Source organism: Schistocerca nitens, unplaced genomic scaffold (assembly GCF_023898315.1).
Source record: "Schistocerca nitens isolate TAMUIC-IGC-003100 unplaced genomic scaffold, iqSchNite1.1 HiC_scaffold_250, whole genome shotgun sequence".
NCBI lineage: Eukaryota > Metazoa > Arthropoda > Insecta > Orthoptera > Acrididae > Schistocerca > Schistocerca nitens.
This window is the reverse complement of record NW_026045791.1, coordinates 233,443-258,085: the sequence shown is the minus strand read 5'-3', so window position 1 is coordinate 258,085 and position 24,643 is coordinate 233,443. Positions and strand designations below refer to the sequence as shown.

Sequence of the window (24,643 nt, the reverse complement as noted above, 5' to 3'; positions counted from 1 at the left end):
CCGCCGCAGGAACGCCCGCATCCGGTGTGGTCTAGTGGCTAGGATACCTGGCTTTCACCCAGGAGGCCCGGGTTCGATTCCCGGTACCGGAACGGAACTTTTTCCACACGAATCGTGACAAGTTTGAGCTGTCCGAGCTGCCGTTTCCCGTCCTGCTCGCAATATATCTACTGTTTCGTGACCGTCAGCAGAGTATAGACGAGGGAAGCAGACATCCGACGACCATAGAAATGGTGTACGGCTTCATGCCATACGTTTGCAGCGTAGGGCTGAGCGAGTGCAACTGTCGAGGCCCGTTAGCTCAGTTGGTTAGAGCGTCGTGCTAATAACGCGAAGGTCGTGGGTTCGATCCCCCCACGGGCCACAACGCTTTTACTACCACGAAAAGGCAGCGCCGATTTCAGCTGGCGAGTGTGATGACCAAAACATCATCACCCTGCGTGGAAGTTGACAGAGGATCCGAACCCGACTTGTCGGGAAGCGCTACAGCATTCACTCGGCAATGGCCATAATATGTTGAATACACTGGTTCTCAACCGATAAAGAGAAGATGAAAGGAAATGTCCGATTGCCGATGCGTAACAACTTTGGCCCTTGTCGGTACTTGGGCGGGAGAGCGCATGGGGACACAGGGTACTGTTGGCAGTTTTACTTCCTATTTTTCTTTCTCCTTTGTTTTCGGAGCTACAGCCCGATTCGGTCAGGGAGACGCCACCGTGAAATGAACGGGCGTGCTGTGTGTACATCGCCCCGCCTCTCCTTACCTCTCTCAGTCGTTTCTCGTGCTTGTCGTTTTGATATAGGCCGATTGGAGAGCGTCAGCTCTCGCGTCAGCTGAGCAAAGTCGAGACAAGTCGAGACAGTCGAGACACACTATAGGCTGGTCTGCAGCGAGTAAGAGGGGGAAAAAACATTAAGTTAAGGGCGCGTGGCGAAAGTACTCATACGTGACATTAAAAAGCCTGTTGCGGTGGCCGGGAATCGAACCCGGACCAACTGCTTGGAAGGCAACTATGCTGACCATTACACCACCACCGCACAAGCGAGCGCCCCGACGCCGCGCTGTGTCGGCTTCCCGCCTGTCGGCAGCGGCCGAAGGTGATCGTACCTGGCAGGCGCATTTCGAGGTAGGCTAGGGGAGCACATCCAGGCGCGTTCGGACAGCGTATCCGCGCACATTTCGCATCCTTGGCAAGAGTCGGCGCCGGCGACGCAAGAGTACGCAGAGGACCGCGTTCTGGCGGCATTTTTAAGCAGTACAGTGCAGGATTCAGCGTCTGCAGCATCTTCTCGACAGAATGCTACGGCGCTTGACGGCAGTCCCACTTTCCCTTGAGACATCTGCTCGGGAAGCAGCGTGCAGTTACTACCGGCCCGAGCATCGGTGGTTCAGTGGCAGAGTGCTCGCCTGCCACGCGGGCGGCCCGGGTTCGATTCCCGGCCGATGCATCATTTTGCTTTTCCCACGATAATGCTGCCGTGTGGCTTGCGCGCTTGAGATGCACGATCCACATGAATGTATAGCTGGATTCCCTTGAGAAGAACCGAGAACGCAGCACTCGCGGGTCCCCACTAGGACGCTCGCATGGTGTTCTACAGACTAGCGTCGGCCTGGCCTCACAAGTTGCTGTGTCCAGGTGCCTCCGAGGCACTGAACGTTAACGACAAGGAGTGCTGCCTATCGTTTGCAAAAGCTGCAGCAACACCGCAATCAACTGGGCTGGCAATGCACGTGTAGCAACAGAACACGTTATCCAGGAAGTACAGTGTCTTTACGTCTAACATTGGGTGTGGTACTTAGCCAGTTTCCAGGACAAGCGCTTCACCTGTGCCTCGGTAGCGCAGTAGGCAGCGCGTAAGTCTCATAATCTTAAGGTCGTGAGTTCGATCCTCACCCGGGGCATTTAATTTTCTGTGACTGATGGTGATGCTGTTGCTAGGGCACCAACTTATTTCTTGTTTGTTATCCACAACGTTTTCAACGCTTCAGCGGGAAAATGTTTACTCCCTGTTATTGCTACTTACAGCTTCCCTTTTCCTCTTCTCCTAGCACAGCATGAAGCCAAAAACATTGCTCTGAGACGTTTGAGGTGCGCGCCTTGCCAGTCAGTATGCGCAAAGACGCTCGCAAAGAGAGAAGGGCGCCGACGCGGGACACGACACGAAATGCTACAAGCGACCGTCCGATCCGCGTCAGGAACGCCCACATCCGGTGTGGTCTAGTGGCTAGGATACCTGGCTTTCACCCAGGAGGCCCGGGTTCGATTCCCGGTACCGGAACGGAACTTTTTCCACACGAATCGTGACAAGTTTGAGCTGTCCGAGCTGCCGTTTCCTGTCCTGCTCGCAATATATCTACTGTTTCGTGACCGTCAGCAGAGTATAGACGAGGGAAGCAGACATCCGACGACCATAGAAATGGTGTACGGCTTCATGCCATACGTTTGCAGCGTAGGGCTGAGCGAGCGCAACTGTCGAGGCCCGTTAGCTCAGTTGGTTAGAGCGTCGTGCTAATAACGCGAAGGTCGTGGGTTCGATCCCCCCACGGGCCACAACGCTTTTACTACCACGAAAAGGCAGCGCCGATTTCAGCTGGCGAGTGTGATGACCAAAAGATCATCACCCTGCGTGGAAGTTGACAGAGGATCCGAACCCGACTTGTCGGGAAGCGCTACAGCATTCACTCGGCAATGGCCATAATACGTTGAATACACTGGTTCTCAACCGATAAAGAGAAGATGAAAGGAAATGTCCGATTGCCGATGCGTAACAACTTTGGCCCTTGTCGGTACTTGGGCGGGAGAGCGCATGGGGACACAGGGTACTGTTGGCAGTTTTACTTCCTATTTTTCTTTCTCCTTTGTTTTCGGAGCTACAGCCCGGTTCGGTCAGGGAGACGCCACCGTGAAATGAACGGGCGTGCTGTGTGTACATCGCCCCGCCTCTCCTTACCTCTCTCAGTCGTTTCTCGTGCTTGTCGTTTTGATATAGGCCGATTGGAGAGCGTCAGCTCTCGCGTCAGCTGAGCAAAGTCGAGACAAGTCGAGACAGTCGAGACACACTATAGGCTGGTCTGCAGCGAGTAAGAGGGGGAAAAAACATTAAGTTAAGGGCGCGTGGCGAAAGTACTCATACGTGACATTAAAAAGCCTGTTGCGGTGGCCGGGAATCGAACCCGGACCAACTGCTTGGAAGGCAACTATGCTGACCATTACACCACCACCGCACAAGCGAGCGCCCCGACGCCGCGCTGTGTCGGCTTCCCGCCTGTCGGCAGCGGCCGAAGGTGATCGTACCTGGCAGGCGCATTTCGAGGTAGGCTAGGGGAGCACATCCAGGCGCGTTCGGACAGCGTATCCGCGCACATTTCGCATCCTTGGCAAGAGTCGGCGCCGGCGACGCAAGAGTACGCAGAGGACCGCGTTCTGGCGGCATTTTTAAGCAGTACAGTGCAGGATTCAGCGTCTGCAGCATCTTCTCGACAGAATGCTACGGCGCTTGACGGCAGTCCCACTTTCCCTTGAGACATCTGCTCGGGAAGCAGCGTGCAGTTACTACCGGCCCGAGCATCGGTGGTTCAGTGGTAGAATGCTCGCCTGCCACGCGGGCGGCCCGGGTTCGATTCCCGGCCGATGCATCATTTTGCTTTTCCCACGATAATGCTGCCGTGTGGCTTGCGCGCTTGAGATGCACGATCCACATGAATGTATAGCAGGATTCCCTTGAGAAGAACCGAGAACGCAGCACTCGCGGGTCCCCACTAGGACGCTCGCATGGTGTTCTACAGACTAGCGTCGGCCTGGCCTCGCAAGTTGCTGTGTCCAGGTGCCTCCGAGGCACTGAACGTTAACGACAAGGAGTGCTGCCTATCGTTTGCAAATCTGCAGCAACACCGCAATCAACTGGGCTGGCAATGCACGTGTAGCAACAGAACACGTTATCCAGGAAGTACAGTGTCTTTACGTCTAACATTGGGTGTGGTACTTACCCAGTTTCCAGGACAAGCTCTTCACCTGTGCCTCGGTAGCGCAGTAGGCAGCGCGTAAGTCTCATAATCTTAAGGTCGTGAGTTCGATCCTCACCCGGGGCATTTAATTTTCTGTGACTGATGGTGATGCTGTTGCTAGGGCACCAACTTATTTCTTGTTTTTTATCCACAACGTTTTCAACGCTTCAGCGGGAAAATGTTTACTCCCTGTTATTGCTACTTACAGCTTCCCTTTTCCTCTTCTCCTAGCACAGCATGAAGCCAAAAACATTGCTCTGAGACGTTTGAGGTGCGCGCCTTGCCAGTCAGTATGCGCAAAGACGCTCGCAAAGAGAGAAGGGCGCCGACGCGGGACACGACACGAAATGCTACAAGCGACCGTCCGATCCGCCGCAGGAACGCCCGCATCCGGTGTGGTCTAGTGGCTAGGATACCTGGCTTTCACCCAGGAGGCCCGGGTTCGATTCCCGGTACCGGAACGGAACTTTTTCCACACGAATCGTGACAAGTTTGAGCTGTCCGAGCTGCCGTTTCCCGTCCTGCTCGCAATATATCTACTGTTTCGTGACCGTCAGCAGAGTATAGACGAGGGAAGCAGACATCCGACGACCATAGAAATGGTGTACGGCTTCATGCCATACGTTTGCAGCGTAGGGCTGAGCGAGTGCAACTGTCGAGGCCCGTTAGCTCAGTTGGTTAGAGCGTCGTGCTAATAACGCGAAGGTCGTGGGTTCGATCCCCCCACGGGCCACAACGCTTTTACTACCACGAAAAGGCAGCGCCGATTTCAGCTGGCGAGTGTGATGACCAAAACATCATCACCCTGCGTGGAAGTTGACAGAGGATCCGAACCCGACTTGTCGGGAAGCGCTACAGCATTCACTCGGCAATGGCCATAATATGTTGAATACACTGGTTCTCAACCGATAAAGAGAAGATGAAAGGAAATGTCCGATTGCCGATGCGTAACAACTTTGGCCCTTGTCGGTACTTGGGCGGGAGAGCGCATGGGGACACAGGGTACTGTTGGCAGTTTTACTTCCTATTTTTCTTTCTCCTTTGTTTTCGGAGCTACAGCCCGATTCGGTCAGGGAGACGCCACCGTGAAATGAACGGGCGTGCTGTGTGTACATCGCCTCGCCTCTCCTTACCTCTCTCAGTCGTTTCTCGTGCTTGTCGTTTTGATATAGGCCGATTGGAGAGCGTCAGCTCTCGCGTCAGCTGAGCAAAGTCGAGACAAGTCGAGACAGTCGAGACACACTATAGGCTGGTCTGCAGCGAGTAAGAGGGGGAAAAAACATTAAGTTAAGGGCGCGTGGCGAAAGTACTCATACGTGACATTAAAAAGCCTGTTGCGGTGGCCGGGAATCGAACCCGGACCAACTGCTTGGAAGGCAACTATGCTGACCATTACACCACCACCGCACAAGCGAGCGCCCCGACGCCGCGCTGTGTCGGCTTCCCGCCTGTCGGCAGCGGCCGAAGGTGATCGTACCTGGCAGGCGCATTTCGAGGTAGGCTAGGGGAGCACATCCAGGCGCGTTCGGACAGCGTATCCGCGCACATTTCGCATCCTTGGCAAGAGTCGGCGCCGGCGACGCAAGAGTACGCAGAGGACCGCGTTCTGGCGGCATTTTTAAGCAGTACAGTGCAGGATTCAGCGTCTGCAGCATCTTCTCGACAGAATGCTACGGCGCTTGACGGCAGTCCCACTTTCCCTTGAGACATCTGCTCGGGAAGCAGCGTGCAGTTACTACCGGCCCGAGCATCGGTGGTTCAGTGGTAGAATGCTCGCCTGCCACGCGGGCGGCCCGGGTTCGATTCCCGGCCGATGCATCATTTTGCTTTTCCCACGATAATGCTGCCGTGTGGCTTGCGCGCTTGAGATGCACGATCCACATGAATGTATAGCAGGATTCCCTTGAGAAGAACCGAGAACGCAGCACTCGCGGGTCCCCACTAGGACGCTCGCATGGTGTTCTACAGACTAGCGTCGGCCTGGCCTCGCAAGTTGCTGTGTCCAGGTGCCTCCGAGGCACTGAACGTTAACGACAAGGAGTGCTGCCTATCGTTTGCAAATCTGCAGCAACACCGCAATCAACTGGGCTGGCAATGCACGTGTAGCAACAGAACACGTTATCCAGGAAGTACAGTGTCTTTACGTCTAACATTGGGTGTGGTACTTACCCAGTTTCCAGGACAAGCTCTTCACCTGTGCCTCGGTAGCGCAGTAGGCAGCGCGTAAGTCTCATAATCTTAAGGTCGTGAGTTCGATCCTCACCCGGGGCATTTAATTTTCTGTGACTGATGGTGATGCTGTTGCTAGGGCACCAACTTATTTCTTGTTTTTTATCCACAACGTTTTCAACGCTTCAGCGGGAAAATGTTTACTCCCTGTTATTGCTACTTACAGCTTCCCTTTTCCTCTTCTCCTAGCACAGCATGAAGCCAAAAACATTGCTCTGAGACGTTTGAGGTGCGCGCCTTGCCAGTCAGTATGCGCAAAGACGCTCGCAAAGAGAGAAGGGCGCCGACGCGGGACACGACACGAAATGCTACAAGCGACCGTCCGATCCGCCGCAGGAACGCCCGCATCCGGTGTGGTCTAGTGGCTAGGATACCTGGCTTTCACCCAGGAGGCCCGGGTTCGATTCCCGGTACCGGAACGGAACTTTTTCCACACGAATCGTGACAAGTTTGAGCTGTCCGAGCTGCCGTTTCCCGTCCTGCTCGCAATATATCTACTGTTTCGTGACCGTCAGCAGAGTATAGACGAGGGAAGCAGACATCCGACGACCATAGAAATGGTGTACGGCTTCATGCCATACGTTTGCAGCGTAGGGCTGAGCGAGTGCAACTGTCGAGGCCCGTTAGCTCAGTTGGTTAGAGCGTCGTGCTAATAACGCGAAGGTCGTGGGTTCGATCCCCCCACGGGCCACAACGCTTTTACTACCACGAAAAGGCAGCGCCGATTTCAGCTGGCGAGTGTGATGACCAAAACATCATCACCCTGCGTGGAAGTTGACAGAGGATCCGAACCCGACTTGTCGGGAAGCGCTACAGCATTCACTCGGCAATGGCCATAATATGTTGAATACACTGGTTCTCAACCGATAAAGAGAAGATGAAAGGAAATGTCCGATTGCCGATGCGTAACAACTTTGGCCCTTGTCGGTACTTGGGCGGGAGAGCGCATGGGGACACAGGGTACTGTTGGCAGTTTTACTTCCTATTTTTCTTTCTCCTTTGTTTTCGGAGCTACAGCCCGATTCGGTCAGGGAGACGCCACCGTGAAATGAACGGGCGTGCTGTGTGTACATCGCCTCGCCTCTCCTTACCTCTCTCAGTCGTTTCTCGTGCTTGTCGTTTTGATATAGGCCGATTGGAGAGCGTCAGCTCTCGCGTCAGCTGAGCAAAGTCGAGACAAGTCGAGACAGTCGAGACACACTATAGGCTGGTCTGCAGCGAGTAAGAGGGGGAAAAAACATTAAGTTAAGGGCGCGTGGCGAAAGTACTCATACGTGACATTAAAAAGCCTGTTGCGGTGGCCGGGAATCGAACCCGGACCAACTGCTTGGAAGGCAACTATGCTGACCATTACACCACCACCGCACAAGCGAGCGCCCCGACGCCGCGCTGTGTCGGCTTCCCGCCTGTCGGCAGCGGCCGAAGGTGATCGTACCTGGCAGGCGCATTTCGAGGTAGGCTAGGGGAGCACATCCAGGCGCGTTCGGACAGCGTATCCGCGCACATTTCGCATCCTTGGCAAGAGTCGGCGCCGGCGACGCAAGAGTACGCAGAGGACCGCGTTCTGGCGGCATTTTTAAGCAGTACAGTGCAGGATTCAGCGTCTGCAGCATCTTCTCGACAGAATGCTACGGCGCTTGACGGCAGTCCCACTTTCCCTTGAGACATCTGCTCGGGAAGCAGCGTGCAGTTACTACCGGCCCGAGCATCGGTGGTTCAGTGGCAGAGTGCTCGCCTGCCACGCGGGCGGCCCGGGTTCGATTCCCGGCCGATGCATCATTTTGCTTTTCCCACGATAATGCTGCCGTGTGGCTTGCGCGCTTGAGATGCACGATCCACATGAATGTATAGCTGGATTCCCTTGAGAAGAACCGAGAACGCAGCACTCGCGGGTCCCCACTAGGACGCTCGCATGGTGTTCTACAGACTAGCGTCGGCCTGGCCTCACAAGTTGCTGTGTCCAGGTGCCTCCGAGGCACTGAACGTTAACGACAAGGAGTGCTGCCTATCGTTTGCAAAAGCTGCAGCAACACCGCAATCAACTGGGCTGGCAATGCACGTGTAGCAACAGAACACGTTATCCAGGAAGTACAGTGTCTTTACGTCTAACATTGGGTGTGGTACTTAGCCAGTTTCCAGGACAAGCGCTTCACCTGTGCCTCGGTAGCGCAGTAGGCAGCGCGTAAGTCTCATAATCTTAAGGTCGTGAGTTCGATCCTCACCCGGGGCATTTAATTTTCTGTGACTGATGGTGATGCTGTTGCTAGGGCACCAACTTATTTCTTGTTTGTTATCCACAACGTTTTCAACGCTTCAGCGGGAAAATGTTTACTCCCTGTTATTGCTACTTACAGCTTCCCTTTTCCTCTTCTCCTAGCACAGCATGAAGCCAAAAACATTGCTCTGAGACGTTTGAGGTGCGCGCCTTGCCAGTCAGTATGCGCAAAGACGCTCGCAAAGAGAGAAGGGCGCCGACGCGGGACACGACACGAAATGCTACAAGCGACCGTCCGATCCGCGTCAGGAACGCCCACATCCGGTGTGGTCTAGTGGCTAGGATACCTGGCTTTCACCCAGGAGGCCCGGGTTCGATTCCCGGTACCGGAACGGAGCTTTTTCCACACGAATCGTGACAAGTTTGAGCTGTCCGAGCTGCCGTTTCCTGTCCTGCTCGCAATATATCTACTGTTTCGTGACCGTCAGCAGAGTATAGACGAGGGAAGCAGACATCCGACGACCATAGAAATGGTGTACGGCTTCATGCCATACGTTTGCAGCGTAGGGCTGAGCGAGCGCAACTGTCGAGGCCCGTTAGCTCAGTTGGTTAGAGCGTCGTGCTAATAACGCGAAGGTCGTGGGTTCGATCCCCCCACGGGCCACAACGCTTTTACTACCACGAAAAGGCAGCGCCGATTTCAGCTGGCGAGTGTGATGACCAAAAGATCATCACCCTGCGTGGAAGTTGACAGAGGATCCGAACCCGACTTGTCGGGAAGCGCTACAGCATTCACTCGGCAATGGCCATAATACGTTGAATACACTGGTTCTCAACCGATAAAGAGAAGATGAAAGGAAATGTCCGATTGCCGATGCGTAACAACTTTGGCCCTTGTCGGTACTTGGGCGGGAGAGCGCATGGGGACACAGGGTACTGTTGGCAGTTTTACTTCCTATTTTTCTTTCTCCTTTGTTTTCGGAGCTACAGCCCGGTTCGGTCAGGGAGACGCCACCGTGAAATGAACGGGCGTGCTGTGTGTACATCGCCCCGCCTCTCCTTACCTCTCTCAGTCGTTTCTCGTGCTTGTCGTTTTGATATAGGCCGATTGGAGAGCGTCAGCTCTCGCGTCAGCTGAGCAAAGTCGAGACAAGTCGAGACAGTCGAGACACACTATAGGCTGGTCTGCAGCGAGTAAGAGGGGGAAAAAACATTAAGTTAAGGGCGCGTGGCGAAAGTACTCATACGTGACATTAAAAAGCCTGTTGCGGTGGCCGGGAATCGAACCCGGACCAACTGCTTGGAAGGCAACTATGCTGACCATTACACCACCACCGCACAAGCGAGCGCCCCGACGCCGCGCTGTGTCGGCTTCCCGCCTGTCGGCAGCGGCCGAAGGTGATCGTACCTGGCAGGCGCATTTCGAGGTAGGCTAGGGGAGCACATCCAGGCGCGTTCGGACAGCGTATCCGCGCACATTTCGCATCCTTGGCAAGAGTCGGCGCCGGCGACGCAAGAGTACGCAGAGGACCGCGTTCTGGCGGCATTTTTAAGCAGTACAGTGCAGGATTCAGCGTCTGCAGCATCTTCTCGACAGAATGCTACGGCGCTTGACGGCAGTCCCACTTTCCCTTGAGACATCTGCTCGGGAAGCAGCGTGCAGTTACTACCGGCCCGAGCATCGGTGGTTCAGTGGTAGAATGCTCGCCTGCCACGCGGGCGGCCCGGGTTCGATTCCCGGCCGATGCATCATTTTGCTTTTCCCACGATAATGCTGCCGTGTGGCTTGCGCGCTTGAGATGCACGATCCACATGAATGTATAGCAGGATTCCCTTGAGAAGAACCGAGAACGCAGCACTCGCGGGTCCCCACTAGGACGCTCGCATGGTGTTCTACAGACTAGCGTCGGCCTGGCCTCGCAAGTTGCTGTGTCCAGGTGCCTCCGAGGCACTGAACGTTAACGACAAGGAGTGCTGCCTATCGTTTGCAAATCTGCAGCAACACCGCAATCAACTGGGCTGGCAATGCACGTGTAGCAACAGAACACGTTATCCAGGAAGTACAGTGTCTTTACGTCTAACATTGGGTGTGGTACTTACCCAGTTTCCAGGACAAGCTCTTCACCTGTGCCTCGGTAGCGCAGTAGGCAGCGCGTAAGTCTCATAATCTTAAGGTCGTGAGTTCGATCCTCACCCGGGGCATTTAATTTTCTGTGACTGATGGTGATGCTGTTGCTAGGGCACCAACTTATTTCTTGTTTTTTATCCACAACGTTTTCAACGCTTCAGCGGGAAAATGTTTACTCCCTGTTATTGCTACTTACAGCTTCCCTTTTCCTCTTCTCCTAGCACAGCATGAAGCCAAAAACATTGCTCTGAGACGTTTGAGGTGCGCGCCTTGCCAGTCAGTATGCGCAAAGACGCTCGCAAAGAGAGAAGGGCGCCGACGCGGGACACGACACGAAATGCTACAAGCGACCGTCCGATCCGCCGCAGGAACGCCCGCATCCGGTGTGGTCTAGTGGCTAGGATACCTGGCTTTCACCCAGGAGGCCCGGGTTCGATTCCCGGTACCGGAACGGAACTTTTTCCACACGAATCGTGACAAGTTTGAGCTGTCCGAGCTGCCGTTTCCCGTCCTGCTCGCAATATATCTACTGTTTCGTGACCGTCAGCAGAGTATAGACGAGGGAAGCAGACATCCGACGACCATAGAAATGGTGTACGGCTTCATGCCATACGTTTGCAGCGTAGGGCTGAGCGAGTGCAACTGTCGAGGCCCGTTAGCTCAGTTGGTTAGAGCGTCGTGCTAATAACGCGAAGGTCGTGGGTTCGATCCCCCCACGGGCCACAACGCTTTTACTACCACGAAAAGGCAGCGCCGATTTCAGCTGGCGAGTGTGATGACCAAAACATCATCACCCTGCGTGGAAGTTGACAGAGGATCCGAACCCGACTTGTCGGGAAGCGCTACAGCATTCACTCGGCAATGGCCATAATATGTTGAATACACTGGTTCTCAACCGATAAAGAGAAGATGAAAGGAAATGTCCGATTGCCGATGCGTAACAACTTTGGCCCTTGTCGGTACTTGGGCGGGAGAGCGCATGGGGACACAGGGTACTGTTGGCAGTTTTACTTCCTATTTTTCTTTCTCCTTTGTTTTCGGAGCTACAGCCCGATTCGGTCAGGGAGACGCCACCGTGAAATGAACGGGCGTGCTGTGTGTACATCGCCTCGCCTCTCCTTACCTCTCTCAGTCGTTTCTCGTGCTTGTCGTTTTGATATAGGCCGATTGGAGAGCGTCAGCTCTCGCGTCAGCTGAGCAAAGTCGAGACAAGTCGAGACAGTCGAGACACACTATAGGCTGGTCTGCAGCGAGTAAGAGGGGGAAAAAACATTAAGTTAAGGGCGCGTGGCGAAAGTACTCATACGTGACATTAAAAAGCCTGTTGCGGTGGCCGGGAATCGAACCCGGACCAACTGCTTGGAAGGCAACTATGCTGACCATTACACCACCACCGCACAAGCGAGCGCCCCGACGCCGCGCTGTGTCGGCTTCCCGCCTGTCGGCAGCGGCCGAAGGTGATCGTACCTGGCAGGCGCATTTCGAGGTAGGCTAGGGGAGCACATCCAGGCGCGTTCGGACAGCGTATCCGCGCACATTTCGCATCCTTGGCAAGAGTCGGCGCCGGCGACGCAAGAGTACGCAGAGGACCGCGTTCTGGCGGCATTTTTAAGCAGTACAGTGCAGGATTCAGCGTCTGCAGCATCTTCTCGACAGAATGCTACGGCGCTTGACGGCAGTCCCACTTTCCCTTGAGACATCTGCTCGGGAAGCAGCGTGCAGTTACTACCGGCCCGAGCATCGGTGGTTCAGTGGCAGAGTGCTCGCCTGCCACGCGGGCGGCCCGGGTTCGATTCCCGGCCGATGCATCATTTTGCTTTTCCCACGATAATGCTGCCGTGTGGCTTGCGCGCTTGAGATGCACGATCCACATGAATGTATAGCTGGATTCCCTTGAGAAGAACCGAGAACGCAGCACTCGCGGGTCCCCACTAGGACGCTCGCATGGTGTTCTACAGACTAGCGTCGGCCTGGCCTCACAAGTTGCTGTGTCCAGGTGCCTCCGAGGCACTGAACGTTAACGACAAGGAGTGCTGCCTATCGTTTGCAAAAGCTGCAGCAACACCGCAATCAACTGGGCTGGCAATGCACGTGTAGCAACAGAACACGTTATCCAGGAAGTACAGTGTCTTTACGTCTAACATTGGGTGTGGTACTTAGCCAGTTTCCAGGACAAGCGCTTCACCTGTGCCTCGGTAGCGCAGTAGGCAGCGCGTAAGTCTCATAATCTTAAGGTCGTGAGTTCGATCCTCACCCGGGGCATTTAATTTTCTGTGACTGATGGTGATGCTGTTGCTAGGGCACCAACTTATTTCTTGTTTGTTATCCACAACGTTTTCAACGCTTCAGCGGGAAAATGTTTACTCCCTGTTATTGCTACTTACAGCTTCCCTTTTCCTCTTCTCCTAGCACAGCATGAAGCCAAAAACATTGCTCTGAGACGTTTGAGGTGCGCGCCTTGCCAGTCAGTATGCGCAAAGACGCTCGCAAAGAGAGAAGGGCGCCGACGCGGGACACGACACGAAATGCTACAAGCGACCGTCCGATCCGCGTCAGGAACGCCCACATCCGGTGTGGTCTAGTGGCTAGGATACCTGGCTTTCACCCAGGAGGCCCGGGTTCGATTCCCGGTACCGGAACGGAACTTTTTCCACACGAATCGTGACAAGTTTGAGCTGTCCGAGCTGCCGTTTCCTGTCCTGCTCGCAATATATCTACTGTTTCGTGACCGTCAGCAGAGTATAGACGAGGGAAGCAGACATCCGACGACCATAGAAATGGTGTACGGCTTCATGCCATACGTTTGCAGCGTAGGGCTGAGCGAGCGCAACTGTCGAGGCCCGTTAGCTCAGTTGGTTAGAGCGTCGTGCTAATAACGCGAAGGTCGTGGGTTCGATCCCCCCACGGGCCACAACGCTTTTACTACCACGAAAAGGCAGCGCCGATTTCAGCTGGCGAGTGTGATGACCAAAAGATCATCACCCTGCGTGGAAGTTGACAGAGGATCCGAACCCGACTTGTCGGGAAGCGCTACAGCATTCACTCGGCAATGGCCATAATACGTTGAATACACTGGTTCTCAACCGATAAAGAGAAGATGAAAGGAAATGTCCGATTGCCGATGCGTAACAACTTTGGCCCTTGTCGGTACTTGGGCGGGAGAGCGCATGGGGACACAGGGTACTGTTGGCAGTTTTACTTCCTATTTTTCTTTCTCCTTTGTTTTCGGAGCTACAGCCCGATTCGGTCAGGGAGACGCCACCGTGAAATGAACGGGCGTGCTGTGTGTACATCGCCTCGCCTCTCCTTACCTCTCTCAGTCGTTTCTCGTGCTTGTCGTTTTGATATAGGCCGATTGGAGAGCGTCAGCTCTCGCGTCAGCTGAGCAAAGTCGAGACAAGTCGAGACAGTCGAGACACACTATAGGCTGGTCTGCAGCGAGTAAGAGGGGGAAAAAACATTAAGTTAAGGGCGCGTGGCGAAAGTACTCATACGTGACATTAAAAAGCCTGTTGCGGTGGCCGGGAATCGAACCCGGACCAACTGCTTGGAAGGCAACTATGCTGACCATTACACCACCACCGCACAAGCGAGCGCCCCGACGCCGCGCTGTGTCGGCTTCCCGCCTGTCGGCAGCGGCCGAAGGTGATCGTACCTGGCAGGCGCATTTCGAGGTAGGCTAGGGGAGCACATCCAGGCGCGTTCGGACAGCGTATCCGCGCACATTTCGCATCCTTGGCAAGAGTCGGCGCCGGCGACGCAAGAGTACGCAGAGGACCGCGTTCTGGCGGCATTTTTAAGCAGTACAGTGCAGGATTCAGCGTCTGCAGCATCTTCTCGACAGAATGCTACGGCGCTTGACGGCAGTCCCACTTTCCCTTGAGACATCTGCTCGGGAAGCAGCGTGCAGTTACTACCGGCCCGAGCATCGGTGGTTCAGTGGTAGAATGCTCGCCTGCCACGCGGGCGGCCCGGGTTCGATTCCCGGCCGATGCATCATTTTGCTTTTCCCACGATAATGCTGCCGTGTGGCTTGCGCGCTTGAGATGCACGATCCACATGAATGTATAGCAGGATTCCCTTGAGAAGAACCGAGAACGCAGCACTCGCGGGTCCCCACTAGGACGCTCGCATGGTGTTCTACAGACTAGCGTCGGCCTGGCCTCGCAAGTTGCTGTGTCCAGGTGCCTCCGAGGCACTGAACGTTAACGACAAGGAGTGCTGCCTATCGTTTGCAAATCTGCAGCAACACCGCAATCAACTGGGCTGGCAATGCACGTGTAGCAACAGAACACGTTATCCAGGAAGTACAGTGTCTTTACGTCTAACATTGGGTGTGGTACTTACCCAGTTTCCAGGACAAGCTCTTCACCTGTGCCTCGGTAGCGCAGTAGGCAGCGCGTAAGTCTCATAATCTTAAGGTCGTGAGTTCGATCCTCACCCGGGGCATTTAATTTTCTGTGACTGATGGTGATGCTGTTGCTAGGGCACCAACTTATTTCTTGTTTTTTATCCACAACGTTTTCAACGCTTCAGCGGGAAAATGTTTACTCCCTGTTATTGCTACTTACAGCTTCCCTTTTCCTCTTCTCCTAGCACAGCATGAAGCCAAAAACATTGCTCTGAGACGTTTGAGGTGCGCGCCTTGCCAGTCAGTATGCGCAAAGACGCTCGCAAAGAGAGAAGGGCGCCGACGCGGGACACGACACGAAATGCTACAAGCGACCGTCCGATCCGCCGCAGGAACGCCCGCATCCGGTGTGGTCTAGTGGCTAGGATACCTGGCTTTCACCCAGGAGGCCCGGGTTCGATTCCCGGTACCGGAACGGAACTTTTTCCACACGAATCGTGACAAGTTTGAGCTGTCCGAGCTGCCGTTTCCCGTCCTGCTCGCAATATATCTACTGTTTCGTGACCGTCAGCAGAGTATAGACGAGGGAAGCAGACATCCGACGACCATAGAAATGGTGTACGGCTTCATGCCATACGTTTGCAGCGTAGGGCTGAGCGAGTGCAACTGTCGAGGCCCGTTAGCTCAGTTGGTTAGAGCGTCGTGCTAATAACGCGAAGGTCGTGGGTTCGATCCCCCCACGGGCCACAACGCTTTTACTACCACGAAAAGGCAGCGCCGATTTCAGCTGGCGAGTGTGATGACCAAAACATCATCACCCTGCGTGGAAGTTGACAGAGGATCCGAACCCGACTTGTCGGGAAGCGCTACAGCATTCACTCGGCAATGGCCATAATATGTTGAATACACTGGTTCTCAACCGATAAAGAGAAGATGAAAGGAAATGTCCGATTGCCGATGCGTAACAACTTTGGCCCTTGTCGGTACTTGGGCGGGAGAGCGCATGGGGACACAGGGTACTGTTGGCAGTTTTACTTCCTATTTTTCTTTCTCCTTTGTTTTCGGAGCTACAGCCCGATTCGGTCAGGGAGACGCCACCGTGAAATGAACGGGCGTGCTGTGTGTACATCGCCTCGCCTCTCCTTACCTCTCTCAGTCGTTTCTCGTGCTTGTCGTTTTGATATAGGCCGATTGGAGAGCGTCAGCTCTCGCGTCAGCTGAGCAAAGTCGAGACAAGTCGAGACAGTCGAGACACACTATAGGCTGGTCTGCAGCGAGTAAGAGGGGGAAAAAACATTAAGTTAAGGGCGCGTGGCGAAAGTACTCATACGTGACATTAAAAAGCCTGTTGCGGTGGCCGGGAATCGAACCCGGACCAACTGCTTGGAAGGCAACTATGCTGACCATTACACCACCACCGCACAAGCGAGCGCCCCGACGCCGCGCTGTGTCGGCTTCCCGCCTGTCGGCAGCGGCCGAAGGTGATCGTACCTGGCAGGCGCATTTCGAGGTAGGCTAGGGGAGCACATCCAGGCGCGTTCGGACAGCGTATCCGCGCACATTTCGCATCCTTGGCAAGAGTCGGCGCCGGCGACGCAAGAGTACGCAGAGGACCGCGTTCTGGCGGCATTTTTAAGCAGTACAGTGCAGGATTCAGCGTCTGCAGCATCTTCTCGACAGAATGCTACGGCGCTTGACGGCAGTCCCACTTTCCCTTGAGACATCTGCTCGGGAAGCAGCGTGCAGTTACTACCGGCCCGAGCATCGGTGGTTCAGTGGCAGAGTGCTCGCCTGCCACGCGGGCGGCCCGGGTTCGATTCCCGGCCGATGCATCATTTTGCTTTTCCCACGATAATGCTGCCGTGTGGCTTGCGCGCTTGAGATGCACGATCCACATGAATGTATAGCTGGATTCCCTTGAGAAGAACCGAGAACGCAGCACTCGCGGGTCCCCACTAGGACGCTCGCATGGTGTTCTACAGACTAGCGTCGGCCTGGCCTCACAAGTTGCTGTGTCCAGGTGCCTCCGAGGCACTGAACGTTAACGACAAGGAGTGCTGCCTATCGTTTGCAAAAGCTGCAGCAACACCGCAATCAACTGGGCTGGCAATGCACGTGTAGCAACAGAACACGTTATCCAGGAAGTACAGTGTCTTTACGTCTAACATTGGGTGTGGTACTTAGCCAGTTTCCAGGACAAGCGCTTCACCTGTGCCTCGGTAGCGCAGTAGGCAGCGCGTAAGTCTCATAATCTTAAGGTCGTGAGTTCGATCCTCACCCGGGGCATTTAATTTTCTGTGACTGATGGTGATGCTGTTGCTAGGGCACCAACTTATTTCTTGTTTGTTATCCACAACGTTTTCAACGCTTCAGCGGGAAAATGTTTACTCCCTGTTATTGCTACTTACAGCTTCCCTTTTCCTCTTCTCCTAGCACAGCATGAAGCCAAAAACATTGCTCTGAGACGTTTGAGGTGCGCGCCTTGCCAGTCAGTATGCGCAAAGACGCTCGCAAAGAGAGAAGGGCGCCGACGCGGGACACGACACGAAATGCTACAAGCGACCGTCCGATCCGCGTCAGGAACGCCCACATCCGGTGTGGTCTAGTGGCTAGGATACCTGGCTTTCACCCAGGAGGCCCGGGTTCGATTCCCGGTACCGGAACGGAACTTTTTCCACACGAATCGTGACAAGTTTGAGCTGTCCGAGCTGCCGTTTCCTGTCCTGCTCGCAATATATCTACTGTTTCGTGACCGTCAGCAGAGTATAGACGAGGGAAGCAGACATCCGACGACCATAGAAATGGTGTACGGCTTCATGCCATACGTTTGCAGCGTAGGGCTGAGCGAGCGCAACTGTCGAGGCCCGTTAGCTCAGTTGGTTAGAGCGTCGTGCTAATAACGCGAAGGTCGTGGGTTCGATCCCCCCACGGGCCACAACGCTTTTACTACCACGAAAAGGCAGCGCCGATTTCAGCTGGCGAGTGTGATGACCAAAAGATCATCACCCTGCGTGGAAGTTGACAGAGGATCCGAACCCGACTTGTCGGGAAGCGCTACAGCATTCACTCGGCAATGGCCATAATACGTTGAATACACTGGTTCTCAACCGATAAAGAGAAGATGAAAGGAAATGTCCGATTGCCGATGCGTAACAACTTTGGCCCTTGTCGGTACTTGGGCGGGAGAGCGCATGGGGACACAGGGTACTGTTGGCAGTTTTACTTCCTATTTTTCTTTCTCCTTTGTTTTCGGAGCTACAGCCCGGTTCGGTCAGGGAGACGCCACCGTGAAATGAACGGGCGTGCTGTGTGTACATCGCCCCGCCTCTCCTTACCTCTCTCAGTCGTTTCTCGTGCTTGTCGTTTTGATATAGGCCGATTGGAGAGCGTCAGCTCTCGCGTCAGCTGAGCAAAGTCGAGACAAGTCGAGACAGTCGAGACACACTATAGGCTGGTCTGCAGCGAGTAAGAGGGGGAAAAAACATTAAGTTAAGGGCGCGTGGCGAAAGTACTCATACGTGACATTAAAAAGCCTGTTGCGGTGGCCGGGAATCGAACCCGGACCAACTGCTTGGAAGGCAACTATGCTGACCATTACACCACCACCGCACAAGCGAGCGCCCCGACGCCGCGCTGTGTCGGCTTCCCGCCTGTCGGCAGCGGCCGAAGGTGATCGTACCTGGCAGGCGCATTTCGAGGTAGGCTAGGGGAGCACATCCAGGCGCGTTCGGACAGCGTATCCGCGCACATTTCGCATCCTTGGCAAGAGTCGGCGCCGGCGACGCAAGAGTACGCAGAGGACCGCGTTCTGGCGGCATTTTTAAGCAGTACAGTGCAGGATTCAGCGTCTGCAGCATCTTCTCGACAGAATGCTACGGCGCTTGACGGCAGTCCCACTTTCCCTTGAGACATCTGCTCGGGAAGCAGCGTGCAGTTACTACCGGCCCGAGCATCGGTGGTTCAGTGGTAGAATGCTCGCCTGCCACGCGGGCGGCCCGGGTTCGATTCCCGGCCGATGCATCATTTTGCTTTTCCCACGATAATGCTGCCGTGTGGCTTGCGCGCTTGAGATGCACGATCCACATGAATGTATAGCAGGATTCCCTTGAGAAGAACCGAGAACGCAGCACTCGCGGGTCCCCACTAGGACGCTAGCATGGTGTTCTACAGACTAGCGTCGGCCTGGCCTCGCAAGTTGCTGTGTCCAGGTGCCTCCGAGGCACTGAACGTTAACGACAAGGAGTGCTGCCTATCGTTTGCAAATCTGCAGCAACACCGCAATCAACTGGGCTGGCAATGCACGTGTAGCAACAGAACACGTTATCCAGGAAGTACAGTGTCTTTACGTCTAACATTGGGTGTGGTACTTACCCAGTTTCCAGGACAAGCGCTTCACCTGTGCCTCGGTAGCGCAGTAGGCAGCGCGTAAGTCTCATAATCTTAAGGTCGTGAGTTCGATCCTCACCCGGGGCATTTAATTTTCTGTGACTGATGGTGATGCTGTTGCTAGGGCACCAACTTATTTCTTGTTTTTTATCCACAACGTTTTCAACGCTTCAGCGGGAAAATGTTTACTCCCTGTTATTGCTACTTACAGCTTCCCTTTTCCTCTTCTCCTAGCACAGCATGAAGCCAAAAACATTGCTCTGAGACGTTTGAGGTGCGCGCCTTGCCAGTCAGTATGCGCAAAGACGCTCGCAAAGAGAGAAGGGCGCCGACGCGGGACACGACACGAAATGCTACAAGCGACCGTCCGATCCGCGTCAGGAACGCCCACATCCGGTGTGGTCTAGTGGCTAGGATACCTGGCTTTCACCCAGGAGGCCCGGGTTCGATTCCCGGTACCGGAACGGAACTTTTTCCACACGAATCGTGACAAGTTTGAGCTGTCCGAGCTGCCGTTTCCCGTCCTGCTCGCAATATATCTACTGTTTCGTGACCGTCAGCAGAGTATAGACGAGGGAAGCAGACATCCGACGACCATAGAAATGGTGTACGGCTTCATGCCATACGTTTGCAGCGTAGGGCTGAGCGAGTGCAACTGTCGAGGCCCGTTAGCTCAGTTGGTTAGAGCGTCGTGCTAATAACGCGAAGGTCGTGGGTTCGATCCCCCCACGGGCCACAACGCTTTTACTACCACGAAAAGGCAGCGCCGATTTCAGCTGGCGAGTGTGATGACCAAAACATCATCACCCTGCGTGGAAGTTGACAGAGGATCCGAACCCGACTTGTCGGGAAGCGCTACAGCATTCACTCGGCAATGGCCATAATATGTTGAATACACTGGTTCTCAACCGATAAAGAGAAGATGAAAGGAAATGTCCGATTGCCGATGCGTAACAACTTTGGCCCTTGTCGGTACTTGGGCGGGAGAGCGCATGGGGACACAGGGTACTGTTGGCAGTTTTACTTCCTATTTTTCTTTCTCCTTTGTTTTCGGAGCTACAGCCCGATTCGGTCAGGGAGACGCCACCGTGAAATGAACGGGCGTGCTGTGTGTACATCGCCTCGCCTCTCCTTACCTCTCTCAGTCGTTTCTCGTGCTTGTCGTTTTGATATAGGCCGATTGGAGAGCGTCAGCTCTCGCGTCAGCTGAGCAAAGTCGAGACAAGTCGAGACAGTCGAGACACACTATAGGCTGGTCTGCAGCGAGTAAGAGGGGGAAAAAACATTAAGTTAAGGGCGCGTGGCGAAAGTACTCATACGTGACATTAAAAAGCCTGTTGCGGTGGCCGGGAATCGAACCCGGACCAACTGCTTGGAAGGCAACTATGCTGACCATTACACCACCACCGCACAAGCGAGCGCCCCGACGCCGCGCTGTGTCGGCTTCCCGCCTGTCGGCAGCGGCCGAAGGTGATCGTACCTGGCAGGCGCATTTCGAGGTAGGCTAGGGGAGCACATCCAGGCGCGTTCGGACAGCGTATCCGCGCACATTTCGCATCCTTGGCAAGAGTCGGCGCCGGCGACGCAAGAGTACGCAGAGGACCGCGTTCTGGCGGCATTTTTAAGCAGTACAGTGCAGGATTCAGCGTCTGCAGCATCTTCTCGACAGAATGCTACGGCGCTTGACGGCAGTCCCACTTTCCCTTGAGACATCTGCTCGGGAAGCAGCGTGCAGTTACTACCGGCCCGAGCATCGGTGGTTCAGTGGCAGAGTGCTCGCCTGCCACGCGGGCGGCCCGAGTTCGATTCCCGGCCGATGCATCATTTTGCTTTTCCCACGATAATGCTGCCGTGTGGCTTGCGCGCTTGAGATGCACGATCCACATGAATGTATAGCTGGATTCCCTTGAGAAGAACCGAGAACGCAGCACTCGCGGGTCCCCACTAGGACGCTCGCATGGTGTTCTACAGACTAGCGTCGGCCTGGCCTCACAAGTTGCTGTGTCCAGGTGCCTCCGAGGCACTGAACGTTAACGACAAGGAGTGCTGCCTATCGTTTGCAAAAGCTGCAGCAACACCGCAATCAACTGGGCTGGCAATGCACGTGTAGCAACAGAACACGTTATCCAGGAAGTACAGTGTCTTTACGTCTAACATTGGGTGTGGTACTTAGCCAGTTTCCAGGACAAGCGCTTCACCTGTGCCTCGGTAGCGCAGTAGGCAGCGCGTAAGTCTCATAATCTTAAGGTCGTGAGTTCGATCCTCACCCGGGGCATTTAATTTTCTGTGACTGATGGTGATGCTGTTGCTAGGGCACCAACTTATTTCTTGTTTGTTATCCACAACGTTTTCAACGCTTCAGCGGGAAAATGTTTACTCCCTGTTATTGCTACTTACAGCTTCCCTTTTCCTCTTCTCCTAGCACAGCATGAAGCCAAAAACATTGCTCTGAGACGTTTGAGGTGCGCGCCTTGCCAGTCAGTATGCGCAAAGACGCTCGCAAAGAGAGAAGGGCGCCGACGCGGGACACGACACGAAATGCTACAAGCGACCGTCCGATCCGCGTCAGGAACGCCCACATCCGGTGTGGTCTAGTGGCTAGGATACCTGGCTTTCACCCAGGAGGCCCGGGTTCGATTCCCGGTACCGGAACGGAACTTTTTCCACACGAATCGTGACAAGTTTGAGCTGTCCGAGCTGCCGTTTCCTGTCCTGCTCGCAATATATCTACTGTTTCGTGACCGTCAGCAGAGTATAGACGAGGGAAGCAGACATCCGACGACCATAGAAATGGTGTACGGCTTCATGCCATACGTTTGCAGCGTAGGGCTGAGCGAGCGCAACTGTCGAGGCCCGTTAGCTCAGTTGGTTAGAGCGTCGTGCTAATAACGCGAAGGTCGTGGGTTCGATCCCCCCACGGGCCACAACGCTTTTACTACCACGAAAAGGCAGCGCCGATTTCAGCTGGCGAGTGTGATGACCAAAAGATCATCACCCTGCGTGGAAGTTGACAGAGGATCCGAACCCGACTTGTCGGGAAGCGCTACAGCATTCACTCGGCAATGGCCATAATACGTTGAATACACTGGTTCTCAACCGATAAAGAGAAGATGAAAGGAAATGTCCGATTGCCGATGCGTAACAACTTTGGCCCTTGTCGGTACTTGGGCGGGAGAGCGCATGGGGACACAGGGTACTGTTGGCAGTTTTACTTCCTATTTTTCTTTCTCCTTTGTTTTCGGAGCTACAGCCCGATTCGGTCAGGGAGACGCCACCGTGAAATGAACGGGCGTGCTGTGTGTACATCGCCTCGCCTCTCCTTACCTCTCTCAGTCGTTTCTCGTGCTTGTCGTTTTGATATAGGCCGATTGGAGAGCGTCAGCTCTCGCGTCAGCTGAGCAAAGTCGAGACAAGTCGAGACAGTCGAGACACACTATAGGCTGGTCTGCAGCGAGTAAGAGGGGGAAAAAACATTAAGTTAAGGGCGCGTGGCGAAAGTACTCATACGTGACATTAAAAAGCCTGTTGCGGTGGCCGGGAATCGAACCCGGACCAACTGCTTGGAAGGCAACTATGCTGACCATTACACCACCACCGCACAAGCGAGCGCCCCGACGCCGCGCTGTGTCGGCTTCCCGCCTGTCGGCAGCGGCCGAAGGTGATCGTACCTGGCAGGCGCATTTCGAGGTAGGCTAGGGGAGCACATCCAGGCGCGTTCGGACAGCGTATCCGCGCACATTTCGCATCCTTGGCAAGAGTCGGCGCCGGCGACGCAAGAGTACGCAGAGGACCGCGTTCTGGCGGCATTTTTAAGCAGTACAGTGCAGGATTCAGCGTCTGCAGCATCTTCTCGACAGAATGCTACGGCGCTTGACGGCAGTCCCACTTTCCCTTGAGACATCTGCTCGGGAAGCAGCGTGCAGTTACTACCGGCCCGAGCATCGGTGGTTCAGTGGCAGAGTGCTCGCCTGCCACGCGGGCGGCCCGGGTTCGATTCCCGGCCGATGCATCATTTTGCTTTTCCCACGATAATGCTGCCGTGTGGCTTGCGCGCTTGAGATGCACGATCCACATGAATGTATAGCTGGATTCCCTTGAGAAGAACCGAGAACGCAGCACTCGCGGGTCCCCACTAGGACGCTCGCATGGTGTTCTACAGACTAGCGTCGGCCTGGCCTCACAAGTTGCTGTGTCCAGGTGCCTCCGAGGCACTGAACGTTAACGACAAGGAGTGCTGCCTATCGTTTGCAAAAGCTGCAGCAACACCGCAATCAACTGGGCTGGCAATGCACGTGTAGCAACAGAACACGTTATCCAGGAAGTACAGTGTCTTTACGTCTAACATTGGGTGTGGTACTTAGCCAGTTTCCAGGACAAGCGCTTCACCTGTGCCTCGGTAGCGCAGTAGGCAGCGCGTAAGTCTCATAATCTTAAGGTCGTGAGTTCGATCCTCACCCGGGGCATTTAATTTTCTGTGACTGATGGTGATGCTGTTGCTAGGGCACCAACTTATTTCTTGTTTGTTATCCACAACGTTTTCAACGCTTCAGCGGGAAAATGTTTACTCCCTGTTATTGCTACTTACAGCTTCCCTTTTCCTCTTCTCCTAGCACAGCATGAAGCCAAAAACATTGCTCTGAGACGTTTGAGGTGCGCGCCTTGCCAGTCAGTATGCGCAAAGACGCTCGCAAAGAGAGAAGGGCGCCGACGCGGGACACGACACGAAATGCTACAAGCGACCGTCCGATCCGCGTCAGGAACGCCCACATCCGGTGTGGTCTAGTGGCTAGGATACCTGGCTTTCACCCAGGAGGCCCGGGTTCGATTCCCGGTACCGGAACGGAGCTTTTTCCACACGAATCGTGACAAGTTTGAGCTGTCCGAGCTGCCGTTTCCTGTCCTGCTCGCAATATATCTACTGTTTCGTGACCGTCAGCAGAGTATAGACGAGGGAAGCAGACATCCGACGACCATAGAAATGGTGTACGGCTTCATGCCATACGTTTGCAGCGTAGGGCTGAGCGAGCGCAACTGTCGAGGCCCGTTAGCTCAGTTGGTTAGAGCGTCGTGCTAATAACGCGAAGGTCGTGGGTTCGATCCCCCCACGGGCCACAACGCTTTTACTACCACGAAAAGGCAGCGCCGATTTCAGCTGGCGAGTGTGATGACCAAAAGATCATCACCCTGCGTGGAAGTTGACAGAGGATCCGAACCCGACTTGTCGGGAAGCGCTACAGCATTCACTCGGCAATGGCCATAATACGTTGAATACACTGGTTCTCAACCGATAAAGAGAAGATGAAAGGAAATGTCCGATTGCCGATGCGT

General features: G+C 54.7%; 57 non-coding genes across 57 annotated transcripts; 46 read left to right on the top strand and 11 right to left on the bottom strand.

Moving 5' to 3' along the window:
- The first annotated feature begins 20 nt into the window (after positions 1-20).
- Positions 21-92, top strand: Trnae-uuc (transfer RNA glutamic acid (anticodon UUC)). Its single transcript has one exon. It is a non-coding gene; the product is annotated as a tRNA-Glu (tRNA).
- Positions 93-290: 198 nt separating this feature from the next.
- Positions 291-364, top strand: Trnai-aau (transfer RNA isoleucine (anticodon AAU)). The gene has a single exon. It is a non-coding gene; the product is annotated as a tRNA-Ile (tRNA).
- Positions 365-966: 602 nt separating this feature from the next.
- Trnag-ucc (transfer RNA glycine (anticodon UCC)) lies at positions 967-1,038 on the bottom strand. Its single transcript has one exon. It is a non-coding gene; the product is annotated as a tRNA-Gly (tRNA).
- A 340-nt stretch (positions 1,039-1,378) lies between these two features.
- Positions 1,379-1,449, top strand: Trnag-gcc (transfer RNA glycine (anticodon GCC)). The gene has a single exon. It is a non-coding gene; the product is annotated as a tRNA-Gly (tRNA).
- Positions 1,450-1,830: 381 nt separating this feature from the next.
- On the top strand, positions 1,831-1,903 carry Trnam-cau (transfer RNA methionine (anticodon CAU)). The gene has a single exon. It is a non-coding gene; the product is annotated as a tRNA-Met (tRNA).
- Positions 1,904-2,208: 305 nt separating this feature from the next.
- Trnae-uuc (transfer RNA glutamic acid (anticodon UUC)) lies at positions 2,209-2,280 on the top strand. Its single transcript has one exon. It is a non-coding gene; the product is annotated as a tRNA-Glu (tRNA).
- A 198-nt stretch (positions 2,281-2,478) lies between these two features.
- Trnai-aau (transfer RNA isoleucine (anticodon AAU)) lies at positions 2,479-2,552 on the top strand. The gene has a single exon. It is a non-coding gene; the product is annotated as a tRNA-Ile (tRNA).
- A 602-nt stretch (positions 2,553-3,154) lies between these two features.
- Positions 3,155-3,226, bottom strand: Trnag-ucc (transfer RNA glycine (anticodon UCC)). The gene has a single exon. It is a non-coding gene; the product is annotated as a tRNA-Gly (tRNA).
- A 340-nt stretch (positions 3,227-3,566) lies between these two features.
- Positions 3,567-3,637, top strand: Trnag-gcc (transfer RNA glycine (anticodon GCC)). Its single transcript has one exon. It is a non-coding gene; the product is annotated as a tRNA-Gly (tRNA).
- Positions 3,638-4,017: 380 nt separating this feature from the next.
- Trnam-cau (transfer RNA methionine (anticodon CAU)) lies at positions 4,018-4,090 on the top strand. Its single transcript has one exon. It is a non-coding gene; the product is annotated as a tRNA-Met (tRNA).
- A 305-nt stretch (positions 4,091-4,395) lies between these two features.
- Positions 4,396-4,467, top strand: Trnae-uuc (transfer RNA glutamic acid (anticodon UUC)). The gene has a single exon. It is a non-coding gene; the product is annotated as a tRNA-Glu (tRNA).
- A 198-nt stretch (positions 4,468-4,665) lies between these two features.
- Positions 4,666-4,739, top strand: Trnai-aau (transfer RNA isoleucine (anticodon AAU)). Its single transcript has one exon. It is a non-coding gene; the product is annotated as a tRNA-Ile (tRNA).
- Positions 4,740-5,341: 602 nt separating this feature from the next.
- On the bottom strand, positions 5,342-5,413 carry Trnag-ucc (transfer RNA glycine (anticodon UCC)). Its single transcript has one exon. It is a non-coding gene; the product is annotated as a tRNA-Gly (tRNA).
- Positions 5,414-5,753: 340 nt separating this feature from the next.
- On the top strand, positions 5,754-5,824 carry Trnag-gcc (transfer RNA glycine (anticodon GCC)). The gene has a single exon. It is a non-coding gene; the product is annotated as a tRNA-Gly (tRNA).
- Positions 5,825-6,204: 380 nt separating this feature from the next.
- Positions 6,205-6,277, top strand: Trnam-cau (transfer RNA methionine (anticodon CAU)). The gene has a single exon. It is a non-coding gene; the product is annotated as a tRNA-Met (tRNA).
- Positions 6,278-6,582: 305 nt separating this feature from the next.
- Trnae-uuc (transfer RNA glutamic acid (anticodon UUC)) lies at positions 6,583-6,654 on the top strand. The gene has a single exon. It is a non-coding gene; the product is annotated as a tRNA-Glu (tRNA).
- Positions 6,655-6,852: 198 nt separating this feature from the next.
- Positions 6,853-6,926, top strand: Trnai-aau (transfer RNA isoleucine (anticodon AAU)). Its single transcript has one exon. It is a non-coding gene; the product is annotated as a tRNA-Ile (tRNA).
- A 602-nt stretch (positions 6,927-7,528) lies between these two features.
- Positions 7,529-7,600, bottom strand: Trnag-ucc (transfer RNA glycine (anticodon UCC)). Its single transcript has one exon. It is a non-coding gene; the product is annotated as a tRNA-Gly (tRNA).
- Positions 7,601-7,940: 340 nt separating this feature from the next.
- Trnag-gcc (transfer RNA glycine (anticodon GCC)) lies at positions 7,941-8,011 on the top strand. Its single transcript has one exon. It is a non-coding gene; the product is annotated as a tRNA-Gly (tRNA).
- A 381-nt stretch (positions 8,012-8,392) lies between these two features.
- On the top strand, positions 8,393-8,465 carry Trnam-cau (transfer RNA methionine (anticodon CAU)). The gene has a single exon. It is a non-coding gene; the product is annotated as a tRNA-Met (tRNA).
- A 305-nt stretch (positions 8,466-8,770) lies between these two features.
- On the top strand, positions 8,771-8,842 carry Trnae-uuc (transfer RNA glutamic acid (anticodon UUC)). The gene has a single exon. It is a non-coding gene; the product is annotated as a tRNA-Glu (tRNA).
- A 198-nt stretch (positions 8,843-9,040) lies between these two features.
- Trnai-aau (transfer RNA isoleucine (anticodon AAU)) lies at positions 9,041-9,114 on the top strand. Its single transcript has one exon. It is a non-coding gene; the product is annotated as a tRNA-Ile (tRNA).
- Positions 9,115-9,716: 602 nt separating this feature from the next.
- Positions 9,717-9,788, bottom strand: Trnag-ucc (transfer RNA glycine (anticodon UCC)). Its single transcript has one exon. It is a non-coding gene; the product is annotated as a tRNA-Gly (tRNA).
- A 340-nt stretch (positions 9,789-10,128) lies between these two features.
- Positions 10,129-10,199, top strand: Trnag-gcc (transfer RNA glycine (anticodon GCC)). Its single transcript has one exon. It is a non-coding gene; the product is annotated as a tRNA-Gly (tRNA).
- Positions 10,200-10,579: 380 nt separating this feature from the next.
- On the top strand, positions 10,580-10,652 carry Trnam-cau (transfer RNA methionine (anticodon CAU)). Its single transcript has one exon. It is a non-coding gene; the product is annotated as a tRNA-Met (tRNA).
- A 305-nt stretch (positions 10,653-10,957) lies between these two features.
- Trnae-uuc (transfer RNA glutamic acid (anticodon UUC)) lies at positions 10,958-11,029 on the top strand. Its single transcript has one exon. It is a non-coding gene; the product is annotated as a tRNA-Glu (tRNA).
- A 198-nt stretch (positions 11,030-11,227) lies between these two features.
- Positions 11,228-11,301, top strand: Trnai-aau (transfer RNA isoleucine (anticodon AAU)). The gene has a single exon. It is a non-coding gene; the product is annotated as a tRNA-Ile (tRNA).
- A 602-nt stretch (positions 11,302-11,903) lies between these two features.
- On the bottom strand, positions 11,904-11,975 carry Trnag-ucc (transfer RNA glycine (anticodon UCC)). The gene has a single exon. It is a non-coding gene; the product is annotated as a tRNA-Gly (tRNA).
- A 340-nt stretch (positions 11,976-12,315) lies between these two features.
- Positions 12,316-12,386, top strand: Trnag-gcc (transfer RNA glycine (anticodon GCC)). Its single transcript has one exon. It is a non-coding gene; the product is annotated as a tRNA-Gly (tRNA).
- Positions 12,387-12,767: 381 nt separating this feature from the next.
- On the top strand, positions 12,768-12,840 carry Trnam-cau (transfer RNA methionine (anticodon CAU)). The gene has a single exon. It is a non-coding gene; the product is annotated as a tRNA-Met (tRNA).
- Positions 12,841-13,145: 305 nt separating this feature from the next.
- Positions 13,146-13,217, top strand: Trnae-uuc (transfer RNA glutamic acid (anticodon UUC)). Its single transcript has one exon. It is a non-coding gene; the product is annotated as a tRNA-Glu (tRNA).
- A 198-nt stretch (positions 13,218-13,415) lies between these two features.
- Positions 13,416-13,489, top strand: Trnai-aau (transfer RNA isoleucine (anticodon AAU)). Its single transcript has one exon. It is a non-coding gene; the product is annotated as a tRNA-Ile (tRNA).
- Positions 13,490-14,091: 602 nt separating this feature from the next.
- Positions 14,092-14,163, bottom strand: Trnag-ucc (transfer RNA glycine (anticodon UCC)). The gene has a single exon. It is a non-coding gene; the product is annotated as a tRNA-Gly (tRNA).
- Positions 14,164-14,503: 340 nt separating this feature from the next.
- On the top strand, positions 14,504-14,574 carry Trnag-gcc (transfer RNA glycine (anticodon GCC)). The gene has a single exon. It is a non-coding gene; the product is annotated as a tRNA-Gly (tRNA).
- Positions 14,575-14,954: 380 nt separating this feature from the next.
- Trnam-cau (transfer RNA methionine (anticodon CAU)) lies at positions 14,955-15,027 on the top strand. The gene has a single exon. It is a non-coding gene; the product is annotated as a tRNA-Met (tRNA).
- Positions 15,028-15,332: 305 nt separating this feature from the next.
- On the top strand, positions 15,333-15,404 carry Trnae-uuc (transfer RNA glutamic acid (anticodon UUC)). Its single transcript has one exon. It is a non-coding gene; the product is annotated as a tRNA-Glu (tRNA).
- A 198-nt stretch (positions 15,405-15,602) lies between these two features.
- Trnai-aau (transfer RNA isoleucine (anticodon AAU)) lies at positions 15,603-15,676 on the top strand. The gene has a single exon. It is a non-coding gene; the product is annotated as a tRNA-Ile (tRNA).
- A 602-nt stretch (positions 15,677-16,278) lies between these two features.
- On the bottom strand, positions 16,279-16,350 carry Trnag-ucc (transfer RNA glycine (anticodon UCC)). The gene has a single exon. It is a non-coding gene; the product is annotated as a tRNA-Gly (tRNA).
- Positions 16,351-16,690: 340 nt separating this feature from the next.
- On the top strand, positions 16,691-16,761 carry Trnag-gcc (transfer RNA glycine (anticodon GCC)). The gene has a single exon. It is a non-coding gene; the product is annotated as a tRNA-Gly (tRNA).
- A 381-nt stretch (positions 16,762-17,142) lies between these two features.
- Trnam-cau (transfer RNA methionine (anticodon CAU)) lies at positions 17,143-17,215 on the top strand. Its single transcript has one exon. It is a non-coding gene; the product is annotated as a tRNA-Met (tRNA).
- Positions 17,216-17,520: 305 nt separating this feature from the next.
- Trnae-uuc (transfer RNA glutamic acid (anticodon UUC)) lies at positions 17,521-17,592 on the top strand. Its single transcript has one exon. It is a non-coding gene; the product is annotated as a tRNA-Glu (tRNA).
- Positions 17,593-17,790: 198 nt separating this feature from the next.
- On the top strand, positions 17,791-17,864 carry Trnai-aau (transfer RNA isoleucine (anticodon AAU)). Its single transcript has one exon. It is a non-coding gene; the product is annotated as a tRNA-Ile (tRNA).
- Positions 17,865-18,466: 602 nt separating this feature from the next.
- On the bottom strand, positions 18,467-18,538 carry Trnag-ucc (transfer RNA glycine (anticodon UCC)). Its single transcript has one exon. It is a non-coding gene; the product is annotated as a tRNA-Gly (tRNA).
- Positions 18,539-18,878: 340 nt separating this feature from the next.
- On the top strand, positions 18,879-18,949 carry Trnag-gcc (transfer RNA glycine (anticodon GCC)). Its single transcript has one exon. It is a non-coding gene; the product is annotated as a tRNA-Gly (tRNA).
- Positions 18,950-19,329: 380 nt separating this feature from the next.
- On the top strand, positions 19,330-19,402 carry Trnam-cau (transfer RNA methionine (anticodon CAU)). Its single transcript has one exon. It is a non-coding gene; the product is annotated as a tRNA-Met (tRNA).
- Positions 19,403-19,707: 305 nt separating this feature from the next.
- On the top strand, positions 19,708-19,779 carry Trnae-uuc (transfer RNA glutamic acid (anticodon UUC)). The gene has a single exon. It is a non-coding gene; the product is annotated as a tRNA-Glu (tRNA).
- Positions 19,780-19,977: 198 nt separating this feature from the next.
- Trnai-aau (transfer RNA isoleucine (anticodon AAU)) lies at positions 19,978-20,051 on the top strand. Its single transcript has one exon. It is a non-coding gene; the product is annotated as a tRNA-Ile (tRNA).
- A 602-nt stretch (positions 20,052-20,653) lies between these two features.
- On the bottom strand, positions 20,654-20,725 carry Trnag-ucc (transfer RNA glycine (anticodon UCC)). Its single transcript has one exon. It is a non-coding gene; the product is annotated as a tRNA-Gly (tRNA).
- Positions 20,726-21,065: 340 nt separating this feature from the next.
- Trnag-gcc (transfer RNA glycine (anticodon GCC)) lies at positions 21,066-21,136 on the top strand. Its single transcript has one exon. It is a non-coding gene; the product is annotated as a tRNA-Gly (tRNA).
- Positions 21,137-21,517: 381 nt separating this feature from the next.
- Positions 21,518-21,590, top strand: Trnam-cau (transfer RNA methionine (anticodon CAU)). Its single transcript has one exon. It is a non-coding gene; the product is annotated as a tRNA-Met (tRNA).
- A 305-nt stretch (positions 21,591-21,895) lies between these two features.
- Positions 21,896-21,967, top strand: Trnae-uuc (transfer RNA glutamic acid (anticodon UUC)). Its single transcript has one exon. It is a non-coding gene; the product is annotated as a tRNA-Glu (tRNA).
- Positions 21,968-22,165: 198 nt separating this feature from the next.
- Positions 22,166-22,239, top strand: Trnai-aau (transfer RNA isoleucine (anticodon AAU)). The gene has a single exon. It is a non-coding gene; the product is annotated as a tRNA-Ile (tRNA).
- A 602-nt stretch (positions 22,240-22,841) lies between these two features.
- On the bottom strand, positions 22,842-22,913 carry Trnag-ucc (transfer RNA glycine (anticodon UCC)). Its single transcript has one exon. It is a non-coding gene; the product is annotated as a tRNA-Gly (tRNA).
- Positions 22,914-23,253: 340 nt separating this feature from the next.
- Positions 23,254-23,324, top strand: Trnag-gcc (transfer RNA glycine (anticodon GCC)). Its single transcript has one exon. It is a non-coding gene; the product is annotated as a tRNA-Gly (tRNA).
- Positions 23,325-23,705: 381 nt separating this feature from the next.
- Positions 23,706-23,778, top strand: Trnam-cau (transfer RNA methionine (anticodon CAU)). Its single transcript has one exon. It is a non-coding gene; the product is annotated as a tRNA-Met (tRNA).
- Positions 23,779-24,083: 305 nt separating this feature from the next.
- Positions 24,084-24,155, top strand: Trnae-uuc (transfer RNA glutamic acid (anticodon UUC)). The gene has a single exon. It is a non-coding gene; the product is annotated as a tRNA-Glu (tRNA).
- Positions 24,156-24,353: 198 nt separating this feature from the next.
- Trnai-aau (transfer RNA isoleucine (anticodon AAU)) lies at positions 24,354-24,427 on the top strand. Its single transcript has one exon. It is a non-coding gene; the product is annotated as a tRNA-Ile (tRNA).
- Positions 24,428-24,643: the final 216 nt, after the last annotated feature.